The following is a 7,305-nucleotide window of genomic DNA, read 5'->3' on the forward strand; positions in this document are numbered from 1 at the left end:
AGTGGTTAATTTTTAAATTTTTGAATTTATATATTATCTTTCTAAGCATCTGATCTGCTATAGAATTTGAAATTATAAAAATCAGTATAAAAATACTTATGTTGTGATCCAAAATTAGATTACTAGAAATATTTCTATTTTTAGTATGGACAGAGTAAACAATTCGGGAAGGAATGGCCCATAGTATCAGCACCATTTGTCATTAAACAATGGGATTGACAAGTACATCTCACCGTCTTGGACAAGCACATTTGTCATTAAACAATGGGATTGATAAGCACATTTGTCACTAGGCGCGTGCAGTACAACCCCAGGGCCTTGGACAGGAGATTCTGTATGAAAAAACCCAATGACAAATTTACGATGAAAATAATTTATAAATAAAATAATATATATATATATATATAAATTTAGCGATCTAAAAGCTAAGACTGAAAAATAAACTTAAAAAAACTACAAAATCAACTCCAAATCTAATGCTAAAAATTAAAATTTTTAATTTTAGCTTATAAATATAAACATAAGCAAAAAGACAAGGGTGCTAATCTCTAAGGTATTAGACCCTCCATCAAAAAGACTTTATCTATTTCCTTTTCTACGTTGTGTCTAGTGTTAATAAGATATGAACCTATTTAGACGCGTGTTGCTCGCGATCGATGATTCCATAGCCTCTCGAATGGTGAGATATATTCAGCTTTTAAGGGGGAGAAAATTAAAGGGAATGAGAGTTGGGAACGAATGGAAAGCTAAACAAAATGGCAATACTGTATTATTACTTTTGTTTTATATGACTAGCAAAACATCTGTATGTTACAATGGGCTTAAATAAACTTAGAAAATTATAAAAGTGTTCGAATGATCAATACTTGTGAGCATAAATAGAAAAAAATGATACGAAGTATTCTCTCTGTTTTATATTATAAGATTTTTTTGGTTTTATTTGGATTAATATATATGCTAAAAAATCTTATATATATATAAAACATATACATTAATAAAAAATAAATTAAGACAAACTTAAAAATCTTATAATATAAAAAAAATAAGACAAACTTGTATAAAACGGAGAGAATATACGAGCGAGTAGATCAACGGTTCACAGTCGCGGAAGGTGGCAGGGCCCTCTGCGGCCCTCTGATTGATTGGTTCAGTGCGACAAGTACGCATTAAATAGAAATAGGCATACGCCTGGCAGCTAGTCCCACATGGAAAATACTCGATTGAGTATTTTTTTTTCGAAAATGCTACGCGTACCACCGGGAAGGCACGGCTGCTTCCATCGGCCCGCATGTTGCCTTCCGTCCCGTATGCATGCGGTGCCCATTGTCGACTGCTGCTGCATCCGTCCCGGTCGTACGTGGGTTGTACGGCCAGGATGGGATGTACGTATAGCATCGTTGTTTTTTTTTCCTCCCTGCAGCAACTGGACGACGGGGCATCCTTTTCTTCCTCTGTTTGGTTTCCTAACACTGATATATCAACTTGTAATCAGGTAGTAACAGCTAACCTGTATTATCAGCAGTGCGATGTCTCTCTGCTGGGCCTGGCTGTTTTGCTCCAAGTTGGAACGTACGCTGAGTTTGAAGAAGGGACGTTGATCACATAAAAACAAGATATCTCACAAGTGGATAATTAATTAAGTATTAAATAGTGCAAACTTAAAAAATAAATTGATACAATTTTAAAGCAACTTGCGCGGGCAGCCTGGCGTGGCTCGGCTCGGACTAGCGGCTAGCGGCCTAGGGTAGTCGAGATTCTTGCGGAATCATTATTTCTTTTTATAATAATAGAGATAAGATGTTCGAGCGTTTTTTAGATTTATATGGATGTTAACACATATATAACATATTCATTTATTTATGGATAAATCTAGATAGTGCTAAAATATCTTACGGTATGGAACGGACGAAGTATCTTTTTGTGAAGAGTATTTATTTCTGTAATAGAATTTAATCCGGTGTTTATTTCAAATAATCTATGTCAAACTACGAAAAATATGATATATTGCCTCTTTCTGTCTTGAGAGTCAACGACGGACCAAGAAGTACATCTACATTAGAATTTCCTTCCTCTTCGTTTTGGCGAGTATTCTTACGTTTGTTCAATTTATAAGTGCGTATTAGGTATCCATGATAGAATAGTTGTTAATTCTAGTATAGCCTCGTGTGAATTAAAAAAAAACCGTATCATTACCAGAATCAAGATCTTTGCTGACACTCATAAAAAAAAAGGATCTTTGCTGACGTTTTGTTTTTTTCCCTGCCAATAAGGCAACCAACGAGTAGGTGAAACTAGAGTTTATATTTTATCTTAAAATAAATCAACTTCTACATCTTACATAAAAACAATCCATAAATCAAGAAATGTTATCCCTTAAATATTCCTCGTGTACCCACTAATCAATACTCCCTCCCTCACAACATAAGATCCGTTTTAACTCCTCTTGTTTGACTCAAAATACGTTCATGTTTGAGCAATTATTGCATTGGATTGGAGTTTTTGAAAGTATAGAACAAATATATTAGAACCATAAGTGATATAACAATTGCATCGGGGCTTAGTAAAGTAGGTCTTCTAGACATTTAGCTTCGTTTATTGATATGTATGAGATGAGTGAAAAATAAAGTTGCTATTTTGGGGTTTTTGGTACTTTCTTCTTCTTATAAAATAGTCCTAGCAATTTGTAACAGGTGCAATCTAATATCAAAGATCCTAAATACTAAATCCTTTGTATTTTGCTTCTTTCATATTTTATATTTTAATAGATGATGTTGTTAACTTTTTATTATATATTTGATCATTCGTATTATCAAAATTTTATACAAATATAGAAAAAAATGTAAGTTATATTTAAAATATATTCAGTTTTAAATCCAATCATAATAAAATAAATTATAATTATATAATTTTTTGATAAGCCCAACAGTCAAACGTGTAATATGAAATCAATTGTATCATCTATTAAAATACAAATAGACTATTGTTGTATAGAATAATCATCAATATTTCATATAGGGAAGTGGGGGTTGTTGAGTTAATACAAAAAATCCTTATGTTATATATTTAAAAAATTCTACGAAATAGATAATTAAAAATAATGAGAAAACATTCTACCATGCAGTAATCCAAAAACTCTGGAGCTAGAAAAAAACTTAGAACTCGAAATGGCGTGTCTAATTGAATCATTCTAAACACATGAATTGTTTAGATTTATTGTCATAGGAAAACTATAGGTTTTCAGAGAGAGTGAAAAAAAATATTTTCATGAATAACCTCATGCTAAAAATCCTCCAAAATTCTAAACCAGCCATTGTATGAATTTTGTAAGAATCTCAAATACTCATTCCTTTATTCCGAAGGAGCACCGAAGAAATTTTTTTCATGAGATTTCAATCGTATAAAAAATCCCCATCTTTCTTGTTTGCTCCAAGGGCCCTTCTAATTAGTGCATGCGCGCCAGCATTACACTTTGACAGTTTTCAGTGATTGATGATGGTTCACGGTTGGACTACACGATTATGAACTACAGCGTCACATGTAAAAACACGACAGTACGTACTAGTTAAATACACGTGTTTTGCAACAGAATTATATTTAAAAAGGTATTTAGTTATTTTAAAGCACTAACGTTATTGTATACTAAACTAACCAACACAAACAAGCCTTAGAAATAATTACACATATAAACATAAAGTAACATATCAAGAGTAAAATGGACTAATTTTCACATTCAAACATAGAAACATGATGTCTGTTAAACTAAACAGTTGATTGCATCCTAATAAAAGCAAAAAATAGTCTAACCATAAGTCATTGTGCTTCGTCCTTCTACTGTGATTGTCTGGGCGAGCGGCGTCGGCGGTGGCGTTGCTTGTGTGCGTCTTTTCTTTCTCTTTTTCCATTTCTTTTTTTTTTTTGCAACGACATGCGTTCTTTTTTCCGTTTCTTTTTTTAACGACATGTGTTTTTTTCCATTTCTTTGTGTGATGATGAAAAGTTCAAAACATGCCACAAAAATCAAACATAGAACTAATGCTAACTGGTTATACACCTCAAAAAGAATGTTTAACTGGTTAGGGATTGTTTGCAATAGTCATTTTGGCCTCTGAATACTTTGTAAAATCACTATATGGCCAAAATTATTGTGAACATTAATTCTGTCAGGAAAATAAATAACTGGTAAACTTTGTGAACTGGTCTTGAGGGCTGTTGACCCGATCTGGGGCTTCCAATCTTTGCAAAAGATTCAGAGCTTTAGAAATATGTAGTTTATATAAAAAAAAAGTAATTAGAAAGTTATATTACTAACATGTAGATCAGCATTTAAAAGTTTTCCAGAATCAGGCTCAACTTCAAACAGTCCTGCACGGTTACCATCATGGAAGAACCCTGGCTATGAGCTGAATTGATAAAAGGGACTTCAGATTAGGAATCAGAATAGTTTCTCAGAACAGATATCAACAACAAAACAAAAGTACAAACAGGAACAATTAGAGGACATCAACCTCCCTGTTATCACAACATCAAAATATCCAAGCCACTTGTGGTTGTAATTAACCAGAGTTCACATCTGAGGTATATGGCCTACATAGGTAGTTCATGACAACATCTGTCTAGACTGCAAGGACATGCATATGTCTAGAGTAAGATATTCTTATCAAAAGACAAAACATAAAATGCAGCAAGATGCAAAACCATTTTGCTTAAATACATCAATATAGGAAAAGAAAACGGCAGCAACAGCACATTTCTTAAACATTAAGCAAGCACACGAGCCTCTAGCGGAGACTGAAACACTATGGGGAGTCACATGTCTATTTGTCACCAAGAATTATATGTTGCTGATTTGGATTCGGATGATCAGGAACTACAACTACGGCGTGGCCGGCGAGGGGATCCATGAGGACCCGCTGCACCACCCGGCACGGCAATAAATATGATTTTCTATGACAAATTTCTCGTGACATTGGATCAGTTCATTACTACGCAGTCCTATTTTATAACGTTTAGTATAGGCAGTGCTGGTTAGTGACGAAAATAAGGTCATCACTATAACTACCATAAAAATCATCATAAACTGACCCAATGACGTATCGTGATGAAATTTAGCTTGTCATAAGAGGCCAATCATCAAATGTCACGGGGAGTTGTTGAAACTCTTATTTTATGGGAAAAACGATTAAATAATAATTTATTTCTAGAATTTATATTAAAAGAGTAAAAGAATTAACAAGTGAAGTAAACATGGAAAATAAAATTTCCCAGGTAAACTAAAACGTCCAGGAATTTTCCTCTAAATAAATTCACCCTTCGATGCATTTTTAGAATTTATTTAGAAATTATTGAAGCACTATACCTAACTGAAAATCTCTCACAACAAAAGATTTTGTTCTTGGAATATTATTTTAATGTTCATTATGACTCCAAATGATTAAAAAAAATATTATTTTAATTTTCAGAGCATTTAAACTAATTTTGGTTAATTAAAAACTCTAAACAGTAATTAAATAAAAAGAAAATATTTTTTCCTCTCCCCTCACGAATGGGCCATTTTTGGCCCATTGCTCCTTGTAACCAGTGGACCAAAGTCCTCCATGGCCTGCTCCCTTTTCCCTCCGTTCTCTTGCACTCTTGGGCCGTCGGCCCAGGCCTGACACGCGGGCCCATCATGTGACTTGGGGGAAAAACACATATATGGTTCACATTTATCTTTTTAATCTGGAATAAAAAGTTGTAATTAGTATTTTCCCCTCATAATGCATCCAAATCTGATGGTTTTTTTGGATTTTTTTTTGTAAAATCATGATCTTTTATTTAATTACATTTTTTTATATTTTAATTGCTATTCCTTGCAGCATTTTCATATGGCATGTTTTCTTTCACACAAGTAGAGAATAGAAAATTAATTTTTTGCATAAAAATTGCTAATGTGAGTTTACATTCTCTATTATCATGTTAAACGTAACATTCTATCAAAATTTTAGGTGCATACGAGTTTAAAAATATTACGAGGTATTCAAATCTCAAAGTTTTACTTGAGTTATAAGAAACTATGCAACATATGTATCTATTTGTAAACAATGTATGGACACACTTTACTAAAAGTATTTAAGTTTTTTATGGCAAGCTTATGGACAAAAAATATATATTTATGCCAATTCGTAGAATTTCCAAACAAAATTTAGATATTATTGTAATTATTATATAGAATATGAGATAGAAATTTGAATTGTTCATAGTAGAAGACAATCTAATTTTTCATCGATTTTCAGGATATGGGTGAGAATGGAAACCTTAAGGCGACGATGGCGTTCATGGCGGCAATGTGGGATGCGGCGGTGGATGACGCCGATGAAGAAGAAGCAGCCGTCGGCGCACGACGTGTTCGTTCATTCGTTGGCAACTGGAAGCCCGGCCACCAAGAACCAAGAGGCTACCGGGGTTCGGCGCCACCATGAACGTGCTCGATCTACGGCGACCAAATCTGCGGCAAGGGCTACATCGCCGATATGAACGTCGTCATCTCCCACTACCAGTACTGCCTCGACCTCGCATGGGTGTCGGCCGTGGGCACTCCGGCGACAAGCCGGCAACCGCCCAGCAACAACAAAGCTAGAACAGATCAGCCCAATGCCATGGCCCGCACATGGTCCTTCCTCTCCGGCGCCGCAACAGTCTCTGGCGGTGACACGTGATGCGCACTGCGACTGTCTGATCTGGACCGAGGGCGGAGGTGATCGAGCGGCACGGCGGCGACGCGGATCGGGCGGCGAGCAGGATGTGTGGCATCGGAGAAGCGACAGGGGGGCGAGTGGCGTCGGCGGTGGCCGGCGGGGACGAGCGGCGGAGGCGAGCGACGACTGTTTTTTTTATTTCCTTTTTAATTTATCCGGTCGATCATTTTAAGTAATTTATGTTGCATTGGTTGATTCGACCTATCAAAGTAACTGCCTTGGTTTTATATTGTAAGACTTTTTAACATTGTCTAAATTCATCAATTGATAAATGTATCTAATTTATATATATGCCTAGATTCATTTAGATCCATATTTTTAGGCAAGGTTAGAAAGTCTTTGCAGTAACTTTATGTTTGTAACTTTATGTTTGCTATCTCCCGGTGACCGTTATCGGCTAATCAACTCCTTAATGATAATTAATTCTAATTTATTTAGTATCTAATATGATATTGTTGGGAGTAGTCCGATGCTGCATCGGTTTGATCTGACCTATAAAGATTACTCCGAGCAGGCAAGATAGATTGGATATTTTATAGATCTTAGTTAATTATTAGTTCGTGGTAGTTGA

The 7,305-nt window shown here is 35.2% G+C and overlaps 1 long non-coding RNA gene across 1 annotated transcript; it reads right to left on the reverse strand.

Annotated features, from left to right (window-relative positions):
• Positions 1–4,083: 4,083 nt before the first annotated feature.
• On the reverse strand, positions 4,084–6,948 carry LOC107304928. Its single transcript, XR_001550977.2, has 3 exons — positions 6,294–6,948; positions 4,310–4,400; positions 4,084–4,233 (listed from the first exon to the last, which is right to left on the reverse strand). It is a non-coding gene; the product is annotated as an uncharacterized LOC107304928 (long non-coding RNA).
• Positions 6,949–7,305: the final 357 nt, after the last annotated feature.

Source organism: Oryza brachyantha, chromosome 1 (assembly GCF_000231095.2).
Source record: "Oryza brachyantha chromosome 1, ObraRS2, whole genome shotgun sequence".
Classification (NCBI taxonomy): domain Eukaryota; kingdom Viridiplantae; phylum Streptophyta; class Magnoliopsida; order Poales; family Poaceae; genus Oryza; species Oryza brachyantha.